This window comes from Mesocricetus auratus, unplaced genomic scaffold, assembly GCF_017639785.1.
Source record: "Mesocricetus auratus isolate SY011 unplaced genomic scaffold, BCM_Maur_2.0 Super-Scaffold_100022, whole genome shotgun sequence".
Classification (NCBI taxonomy): Eukaryota; Metazoa; Chordata; class Mammalia; order Rodentia; family Cricetidae; genus Mesocricetus; species Mesocricetus auratus.
Window position 1 is genome coordinate 31216547 of NW_024429203.1, and position 10687 is coordinate 31227233.

Below are 10687 nucleotides of genomic sequence, written 5' to 3' on the forward strand. Positions count from 1 at the left end.
TATCAACAATTTGTATAAGAAAAAGCTCTTATCTAAAATACAAGCACCATAAGTAGCACTGAATACTCCTTACATATCCTAATATTTTGTAACCTTCACCAGAGAATTATCATGGTTCCTAATTTTGGTTTTCAGCTAGTGTTCTTAGAAAGGGCACTGTGGACAATTCAGGCAGGTTAGCTATTTGGGGTGGCAATGATATTTTCACACATCGTGGGATGTTTCATAATGTCCTTGGTGTGTATCCCTGAATGTCAATAGCATTCACCTCTTTACCATGACATCCCAAAGCATCTCCAGATACATTTAAATGTCCTTGGACAAAACAATTCACCTCCTAACTAGAATTAGTAGTGTCCAATGTCCTAGTTCCTTTCAGTACAGATGCAGAACTGTAAGCCATACATGATAAAAAGAATAAAATGTTGAAATTATGTCTATTTCTACAACACGATTTTTTATTCATAGTCATGCCATATTATCTTCTATAAGCGAATGCGCACACGTGTGTGTGTTTATATTTTTAATAAATTTATTTTTATTTAGAAACACTCATTTTACATATCAACCCCCCATTCCCTCTCCCTCTCATTCTCCCATGCCCCCTACAAACATCCCCAACTCACCCACCACCCACTCCCCAAGGATAGTGAGGCCTTCCATGGGGGATCATCAAAGTCTGTCACATATTTTGGGGGAGGGCCTAGGCCCTCCTCTGTGAATCTGGGCTGAAATAGTATCCCTCAATAGGGAATGGGCTCCCAAAGTCCATTTGTGCATTGGGGATAAATACTGGTTCCACTGCTAGAGGTCCCATAGACTGCCCAGGCCACCTAACTGGTACCTACATCAAAGGCCTTGGTTCAGTCCAATGCTGGTTCCCCAGCTTTATTACTGGGGTTCCTGTGCTCTCATTAGGTCAGGTCAACTGTTTCTGTAGGTTTCTCCAGCACGGTCTTCAATCCTTTGCTCCTCCCTCTTCACAACTGGATTCCAGGAGTATGGATCAGTGCTCAGCTGTGGGTGTCTGCTTCTGCTTCCTTCAGCTACTGGATGAAGACTCTAGGATGACATATAAGGTAGTCATCAATCTCATTATCAGGGAAGTGCATTTAAGGTAGCCTCTACACTATTGCATAGATTTTTAGTTGGGGTCATCCTTGTAGATCTCTGGACATTTCCCTAGTGCCAAATTTCTCTTTAAACCTATAATGGCTCCATCTATTATGGTATTTCTTTTCTTGCTATCCTCTAGTCTTCCCTTGACTCAATCTTCCTGCTCCCTCATGTCCTCCTCTCCCCTCCTCTTCTCCCCTTCTCTTTCTCCTAATTCCCTCTCCCCTCCCCCATGTTCCCAATTTGCTCAGGAGTTCTTGTCCCTTTCCCCGTCTTTGGGAGACCATATATTTGTCTCTTAGGGTCCTCCTTGTTTCCTAGTTTTTCTGGTGGTGTGGATTGTAGACTGGTAGTCCTTTGCACTATGCCTAATATTCATATATAAGTGAGTATATACCATGCTTGTCTTTCTGTGACTGAGTTACCTCATTCAGGATGGTTTCTTCCAGTTCCATCCATTTGCCTGTGAATTTCAAGATTTCATTGTTTTTTCCACTGAGTAATACTCCATTGTGTAAATGTACCACATTTTTTAAAATCCATTTTTCAGTTGAGGGGCATCTAGGTTGCTTTCAGGTTCTGACTATTACAAACAACAATACTTTTAACATAATTGAACATATGTCTTTGTTTATTATTTTACCAGCAACAGTTTTTCCTCCCTCCTCTTCTCCCAGTCCCTCCCTTCACTTCTGCTGTGTCCCCCCATCCATGCCTTCTCCATTTCTATTTAGAAAAGAGCAGGCCTCCCATTGATATCAACAAAACATGACACATTAAGTTGCAGTAAGACTAAGAACTTCCTCCTCCCACTGTATTAAGGCTGAGCAAGGCAACACAGTATGAGGGATAGGGTCCCAAAGTCAGTAAAAGAGTCAGAGATAGCTCTTGTTCCCACCATAAGGAGTCCCACAAGAAGACTAAAATACATAACTATCACATATATGGCAAGTGCCTATGTCAGTCCTGTGCAGGCTTCCTTGTTCTCAGTTCAGTCTCTGTGAGACCCATTGAGTCCAGGATAGTTGATTCTGTGAGTTTTATTATGGTGTCCTTGACTGCTCTGACTCCTACACTTCTTTCTCTCCCTCTTCTGCAAGATTCCATATGGAGCCTGAACTGGCCATCTCCTGTGACCAGACTGATGCCTAGCCCAATTGTTATCAGAAAGGATTCTTCCAGAAATTGATGGAAACAGATGCAGACCCACAGACAAACATTAGGAACATCCTTGATTTATACAATTCCCTAAAGGTTTCTGAATAGAATCAGTACAAGGCAATATCATCTAAGTGAACTACTGCTGAGGAATATTAGTTTAAAATGTGTTGCATTTGTTTATGCTGTGTAATACCTGATGAAAAGATGTGTTACATTCTTTATGTTGCATTTGTTTAACTATATAAAGTTGTATTACTTTGCCTGTCTAAAATACGTGACTGGTCTAATAAAGAGCTGGGCAGTCAATAGCTAGGCAGGAAAGGGTAGACCGGGAAGTCAGGCAGAGAGAATAAATAGGTGAAGAAATCTAGGAGGAAGGAGAAGAGTGAGGATCAAGAAAAGGAGGAGAAGAGGAAGCCAGGGGTCAGCCACACAACCACACAGCCAGCCACACTGTAAAAAGGAAATAAAGTTATGTAGAATAAAGAAAGGCAAAAAGCCAGGAGGCAAAACACAGTTAAAGAAAAATGGGATAATTTAAGTTAGAAAAGCTGGCCAGTAACAACCCAACCTAAGCCAGGCATTCATAAGTAAGAATAAGTCTCCATGTATTTATTTGGCAGCTGAGTGGTGGATCCCCAAAGAGTAAAAAACAAAACAGAACAAAACAAAACCAATTACAAACTTCTCACTTCTAGGAAGAAAAGAGGGACTTCATCCTTGACAGTCTGAAGTCTAAAGTAAAGATGAGGGTTTGAGTTACTAAGCCATATTAGCATTGGGGTGCAGACCAGAGGATAGTTCAAATGCCTCATCACTATGACCATATATTTGCTTTAAAAGCATTTCTCCAAATAGTTATATATAATGATTGTTAAATCTAGCTGGTTAAAACAAACAGAAAACAAAGGCCAATGGTGTTTCCACACTGAGCAAAAGGGAACTGATTAGCTTCTTGCCTGCCCTCATCTGGTCCTTCATGTGACCCCCTACATCAGCAATGATGTTACCATGCACCTGCAGTCCACATTAGGAAGAGAATATTTTCATGGATATGCTCCATCCTTCATCACATACTTTCAGTAATGTTCAGTAGCTCCCTTTCTCTCTGTCTCCGTTTTCAGTGTGATACTCTCATGTTCCCACTAAGTTGGGTACCACAACAGCCTCCTTGTTGCTCTCTCTCTCTCTCTCTCTCTCTCTCTTCCTCCCTCCGTGTGTGTGTGTGTGTGTGTCCGTCTGTCTATCTGTCTCTCTCCTTCTCCACTATATTTTAAGGTTCAAAGTCATAAAACTTGTCTACCCCCATCTCTTCATCAGCCTTTTCATAGAGTAAGCAAACCATACTTACTAAGTAAGTGAACGAAGATATTCACTCTAGCTTTCTATTCACTATAGCTTTCTTCTGGATCCCTCACCAGGATGATATTCTCAAAAAATAAGTGTTATCATATCACTTCCTAATTTAAAATGTTTGATGACTCCTACCTTTTGGATAAAATTCCAGGTTAATGGCTATAATTTACAGGGATTATGGGTACTCCTGTGGCTTTTCTGATATGTCTTTCACAAGTTCTCCCCTTAATGATTCTGAGTATCTAGTGCCTAGAACACTCTGCTCTCTGGCCTCTAGGATAGTACACACACCATTCTCTTTCTCTAATAGCATAATGAAGGTTCTTCACCAATAATGTACCTCTTCCTTTGCCAAGGCATGCAGGGTTATGCCCCTTTCCTTGAATCAGGTGTAAACACAAGAATTTCTTCCTGGACAATGGAATGCCAGCAGAAATGACTGTGACACTTCTGCAATTACAGAACCAGTGCACAAATCATCCATTCTAAATCATATGCTCAATCATATATGTTATCCCCCTCTTTCTTTCTCTTCCTCCCTCTTCCTCCTTTTGTTACTCTCTGTCCCCTGTTATCCTTCCTCCTTCTAATTTTCCTATCTTCTCCAACTATATCCAAATCCCCTTATGTGTGTGCCTGGAATAAAGAAACCTTTCTAATAAATTTTCAAAATCACTTTACTTCTCAGTCCTACAATTCATTTATGCAATATGTGTTTATATAACACACATCTTGTTTGAAAATTAAAAAATACAATAAAAACAACCAATCATTGGCTGCTAAAATTATTGCAAAAATACAGGCTTATAGCTCTCAAGTGACATGCAGAGTATATGACTATGTATCTGGCTTTGTTGGCAGCAGTCTGAAGGCTCTGGCTAGTTCTGAATTGGTCCTGGATAGTGCCACGACCATTATCACTGCAGGGTGGCCTTTTGGAGTGTTGTTTAAAGTGTGGGAAAATAGCCACTGGAAGCATCCATCAGGAAAGACAGGAAAGGACATGAATTGTGATTATCCAGTTGGCAGTCTTGCCCACACTCCTTCCCTCTGTGTCTCCACATCCCTGCTTCCATCCCTCTCTCTCTCACTTGTAGTCATACTCTTTTCCTCCTTTTGTGAAATTCTACTTTTGACGAGTACTTTAAAAAACAAATTAGGAAGCATTTACTTTGGCAGCAAGTAAGGAAGAGATTCAGCAGCAACCCTTTCTCCTCCATATCCCTCCTGCTCATCTTCCTACCCATTCATCCTCCTCTTCTGTTTTCTTGGGGGTTAATTTCAAATACTATCAATAACCCAGCACATCATGAAACCATGATAATCTTTTACAAATGAAAATTCCTTGATCTTCTACATGGCTTGTAGGACTTGAAGTTATTTGCTTCTTTCTTTGGGGGCCAAAGACAGGGTTTCTCTGTATTGTTTTGGAGGCTGTCTTGGAACTTGCTCTGTAGACCAGGCTGGCCTCGAACTCACAGAGATCCTCCTGCCTCTGCCTTCTGAGTGCTGGGATTAAAGGCATGCACCACCAATGACCGGTTTTGCGTCACACCTTGCTTGGTGGCAAGAGTACCCAAGTCTATTCTTTTAGCAAAAAAAAATCAAATGTAGTACTGTTGTCTGTGGTCCTAGAGGTATATATGTGTTAGAAATTTGCATTTGCATCAAGTTCATACACCATTGCCTTTTCTGCTTTATCCCTCTCTCTTGACAAGGATAAGGATCTACAGTAGGACAGGAGGAGGCATCTACCCAAAAATACAGGCTGGGAGCAATTGTGCCTCGCAAATAATGGCCACACTTGCATTTGCCTACTCTGCTTTTTACTTCTGCCTGGAAAGAAAACATCCTTTTGAGTACTAAAAGGGTTACTCTCTACTGCCTCTTCCAGCTACCAATTGAAACAGTCTCTGCTCTGTTTTTCCCAGTGCTTTGACATTTTAGTAATACACTCCTCCACCTCTTTGAGCCCTGGGATTTTCCCCCTTGTTGCTAAATTGTACAGCTTGCTGCACTTTGCTGGCTTTGCAAATTGTAAAGTTAGGAATAAACTCCTTTGGGACTGATTATATTTTTCAAAAATCTGCATTTTTCTTAGTATTAATTTTCAAGGAGCATTTTTTTCAACTAAATACTGTTCTGAGTTTGGTTGGTCAAACTAAGTGTGTAGAATAATAAAATCCTTCAGGCATTTTGGTCATGAAGGAATACAAATATTAATTAAAACAAGTGTCTTTTCTGTGAGAGAGCATTTCCAAATCTTGTACTGACCCCAAGATACATTCACTTCTATTTTGCTTAAAGATACCAATTATCTTTTATTTCCAGTGAATGTCCACACCACAGTGCTGGTTCCTTCATCATTAATTGTTCTTCATAGTTCACACTCATGTAATTTGAAATGTAAAATATTTTTATAATCTGATAAAATGTAAGCAAATGGTTTATGTGTGTATCTATGAGGAGACTGAGTGGGGCAATTAGTAAGGGTTTATCAATAGTCTGCACAAAGTAAGACTTGAAGTAGGGCCCCGATGGTTTATCAGATGGGCACTCACTGGTGGAAGCTGGAACTGGGGACCTGGAATGCTAAGTTGTCCTGTGGTATTCACAGGTTTTAATAACCTTTCTGAACACCCATAGAGGAAGCATGTTTTAGTTGTGGCCCCAAATAGGGAACATTCAAGAATCAATTTTTCCTAATCAATGATTCAAATCAGTGAGTTGTTTCTGATTAAAAAAAAAAACCTAACCAATTTTTCAGCAGAATGCTGGGAAGAACAAAGTTTCTCATTTGACTTCATTGATTTAATACATCCTGGGAATAACAAGTACCCTGCTAGTCCCCAAACACAGAGAAAGAAGATGCATGCAGAGTAGCTGCTTAATAGAGGAAGTGTCATTTGTTAAAAGCAATGTCTGCTTCCATTTCCTTCGTCTCTTTAGGCACAGAACTAAGCCAAGCGTAACATCATTTGTTTCTGTAAGCACAGTTACGGTGCCATAAACAACCAAGAAGTAAATACATTTCTGCTGTTCAGCAAAGATGCATGCCTGTTCACAAATAGAGTCTCCCTGGTTTCCTCAAGCACACATTGTCTTTCCCTCCCCCCACCCCTCGAGTCAGGAAGGAAAGGGTCATACATGATTCCCCTGTCGAGAGTGCTGTCTCACTGACCTGGCCTGACAAGTGGCTGGCTGCTTGACTTAATTCATACTGAGTGGTCATGAATATTCATCTCATTCCATTTCTTTCCCCTCGGGGTCTGAGTACCAGCTTCGTTTACTGAACTTCTTAAGATATCTTTCCAGGCCCTGCAACAATCAGTAAAAGAAGCAGAGTGCAGGTGTGAAATGAGAGTGGAGAGTGGAGATGTGGGGAGCTTATTTCGAGAAGCTAGCATTTCTGAACCTGGGAGCAACTAAGAAGAGAAGATTTCTAACAAGTTCTCCGCAGAAATTAAACCATAATTTGGAAAGGGTGGAGGTACAATAAGTTCTTCTGCAACTTCTCTTGTGAGATGAATATATCACTAGACTGACAGGTCTATATGACTTGGCTCCTTTGTAAGTAATATCCAAAAACTGGTTTCACAGGGGAAAGGGATTGAAGAAACAGTTCACTAGAGAAGGAATATAGACAACCAATCAATAACTTAAAATATGCTTTAAACCCCAATAGTTCCTGATGCTTTGCAAAGTAAAACAACAATGGTAACGGAATACCATCATTGTCTAGTGTGTTTGGAAGTGGTAGGATTTAAGAGGGTAAGAAGGACATGGTTGTTTTGCCAACAACAGTTGTATACCTTTGTTGAAAGCAGCAGCTGGAGCTGGGTGGGCTTTGTTCTCTGCTTTTGGATCTGTAAACCTGCTAATTCCCACCAAGGATAAAATCTTAATCCTATTGTCTGGTGATCCTAGTCTGAGGGTAAAACTAACATAGGAAGAGACTCCAATCTCTCAAGCAATAAGCCTATTCCTGGTTACACCAATTTGATTTACAGTGTCCCAATTATTTATTAGTATAAATAAAAGAATGCTAACTACTTCATCTAATAAATCTGCAATGCTCATTTATACCAGCAAACCAGTTGGTGGCAATACAAACTGGAAAGACACTTTCCTGAGGGCAATTAGCAGCATGTACCAGAAATATTTTTTTAAATATCATACTTTTTTTAATCCTGTAATCCTACCTAGAGCAGTTTATTCTGAAGAGATAATCATAGGTAATCAAAAATGTGTGTAAATGACTATTCATAGCAGTTGTTTCAATAGCCAAAATGATCAACTTAATAGTCTTACATAATTGAGATTGCCCACATTTGGATGAAGCACTCATTAAAATTGTGCCTTCAATAATATTTAGCAATGACCATGAATGAAAAAAAGAAATACAACCCAATATAAAATAATTATTATGGTTAGTGGGATTATAGACAGCTTTTACTTCCCTCTAAGGCTCTGTGTTTTCCAAATTCTCTATAACTAGTATGCATTAGTTTCATAATTAAAAGTCATTCCTAGCACATGTGATAGCCATAGCTTCTCTCTCCCGACCCGTTATCATCTCTATCTTTCCAGGGGGCATCCCTTTTTCAAGAAACTCTCCTCTAGGGTTCTGGGAAGTTCTGGCAGGGACTAGTTACCTCACAAAATGTTCCCCTCCAATAGATTTCCACACTTCTCCATCTGAGACATGTGCAAGCTATTCTCAACAGCCCACCTTTATTCTTCAAGGTGTTTGTAAACCAGCAGTTTGAGCTCAGCCTCCTTTCTGGAAATCAAGACAAAAGGAAAGGAGAGTCAATGGAACTTGGGGAGGCCCCAACTCTACTGAATACTAACAGTATCTCCAAATCACAGATGTTTGGAAAGATTCGAGAATTATTTGCCATAAGTGATTATCCAACCCAGAGCTGCTTGGCCTAATCAGTACAGCATAAGGCATATACCAAACAGTTATACAAAATCTCTTTTGCTAAAGTTAAAGACCCTTCCTTCATTAATGGAAAGGAATGAGTCATCTTTCCCTAGTTCTCTTTGCTCTGAAGAAAATAGATTTAAAAATAAAACCAACAAATTGAAAGCAGCTTCTATGGGTGCAACATAAGTGGCATCTTCAATGTGTCACCTGAGAAAGTGGGACAGGTGTTGTCCTTATAGACATGTTTCGTTCAAGTGGAAGGAGTAAAAGAATCAATCCCTGGGTTCAGTAAATGAAAGGAAGCATTCTTTATGCTTGGAAACACAAAGGATTTGCCAATTTGAGGTCCTGACTTTTAGCTGGGGTGAGGCAAGTGACTCCTGCAAAAGCTGGGTTCCTCCTTGGTGACCTGGATATCAGAGAAAGTGCTGTTGCATAAAGCTGGGAAAGCAATGCAGGTGAATAGATCCAAGGTGGGATTACTCATTGGGATCAGACACTGGCCCCTGTGGAAACAAAATCAATGCAATGTAATTGCAGAGCAGTTAAGGTGATCTGCATCTTCTATAATTCAGGCCCTCCACCAGTGCTATAATAACTTCAGTGTGAATACAGGTGACCTGGAGAGAGGGGATATGAAGATGGCTCAACAGTAAAGAGCTCTTTCAGAGGACTTGGGTTCCATTCCCAGCTTCTGCGTGGTGGCTCACCACTGCCTGTAACTCCAATTCGAGGGGGTCTTTTGCTTTCCGGCCTTTGTAGGCTCCTGGATGTCTGTGGTGCACATAAACACATCCAGGTAAGTACGTACACACATAAAGCAAATAAATAAGTATAATTTTTAAATGTAAAGAAAAAGTATTTTAAAGTGCTAGTTCAGAAAGAACCTTTACCTTTGAAAAGCTAAACACCTAGCAGTCTCATCATTTTCTTTTTTGGTCAAAGACTTTTGAAAATGAGTACCTTTGTCTGCTGCAAAAGGGCTCTGAGTTTACTAGATGATATCCCTGAAGACATAGTTGAATGAGAGGATTTCAGTTACTAACACACATGAGAAAGAGGTAATTAAAAGAACCAAGGAGGGATGGTGGACATCTATATCAGTCACTTTTCTTATAAACATGCCTAAATACTAGACGAAAAATGTCATAGAGGATTTATTTGGGGTGGAAATTCAAAGGAACAGAATACCAGCACAGGAGAGATGGTATGATTGCACGACCAGCTTAGACCCTGGCACTTACCAGGAAGCAGATAATGGATTGCCTAGTTCTCAGCTTCTCCACTTTTCCTGTAGTCTAGGAGGCTATCCCATGAGGTGGTGACATCACATTCTAGTTGTGCCTTCCCTATTTCCTCTCTGGAAACATCCTCATGGATATACCCAAAGGCTAATTCATTGAAGCCCTATGTGTTTCTTAATCTAATCAAGTTGACAATTGAAATAAACAATCCCAGCCTAGAGAAGGAAGATCTTCTAGCCATAAGTCATCAGAGTCCGTCAAATGAGAAAGTGGTACCTACATTGAGCCAGAGGAAGAGAATAGGACTAGCCATAGACCTAATTTTCTCAGAGTTCTCCTAACCAAGATATCCTGATACTTTGGTACTCTCCCTAGAGTGACTCTGGTCTTGGAATTCTAGAACTCATTCACAATTCTAGTGATCCTAAGTCTACAATAGCATCATTAACTTGAGGAAATCAAGTGGACCCCAAATGTGTGGAGATTTGTAATTGCTATGAAAGGAGTCTAAGACCAGGCTCAATCTTTAGTTGAGGTGGTTGTATTGGACCAATATTATGGCAACAGCCAAAAATTGATGGGAAGAGAGAGAGAGAGAGAGAGAGAGAGAGAGAGAGAGAGAGAGAGAGAGAGAGAGAGAGAGAGAGAGAGACTCAGAGAGTGATAGAAATACAAAGAGACCAGTTTTTGACAAATGCAAAATGAGAGACTTCAAGAATCAACCAGGTATTGGTGCATGCCTGTAACCCAGCAGGAAAGGGGAAGACTAAGAATTCAAAGCCAACTTCAGCTGTAATAGATTCAAAGTCAGTCTGTGCTATATGAGATTTTGTTTCAAAAAGAAGAAAGGGTGGGGGTGAGAAGTAGGGAACAAGTA

The 10687-nt window shown here is 40.3% G+C and overlaps 1 long non-coding RNA gene across 1 annotated transcript; it reads right to left on the minus strand.

Moving 5' to 3' along the window:
• Nucleotides 1-1011: 1011 nt before the first annotated feature.
• Nucleotides 1012-10354, minus strand: LOC121133554. The gene is made up of 3 exons (XR_005870437.1): nucleotides 8774-10354; nucleotides 8289-8416; nucleotides 1012-1062 (listed from the first exon to the last, which is right to left on the minus strand). It is a non-coding gene; the product is annotated as an uncharacterized LOC121133554 (long non-coding RNA).
• Nucleotides 10355-10687: the final 333 nt, after the last annotated feature.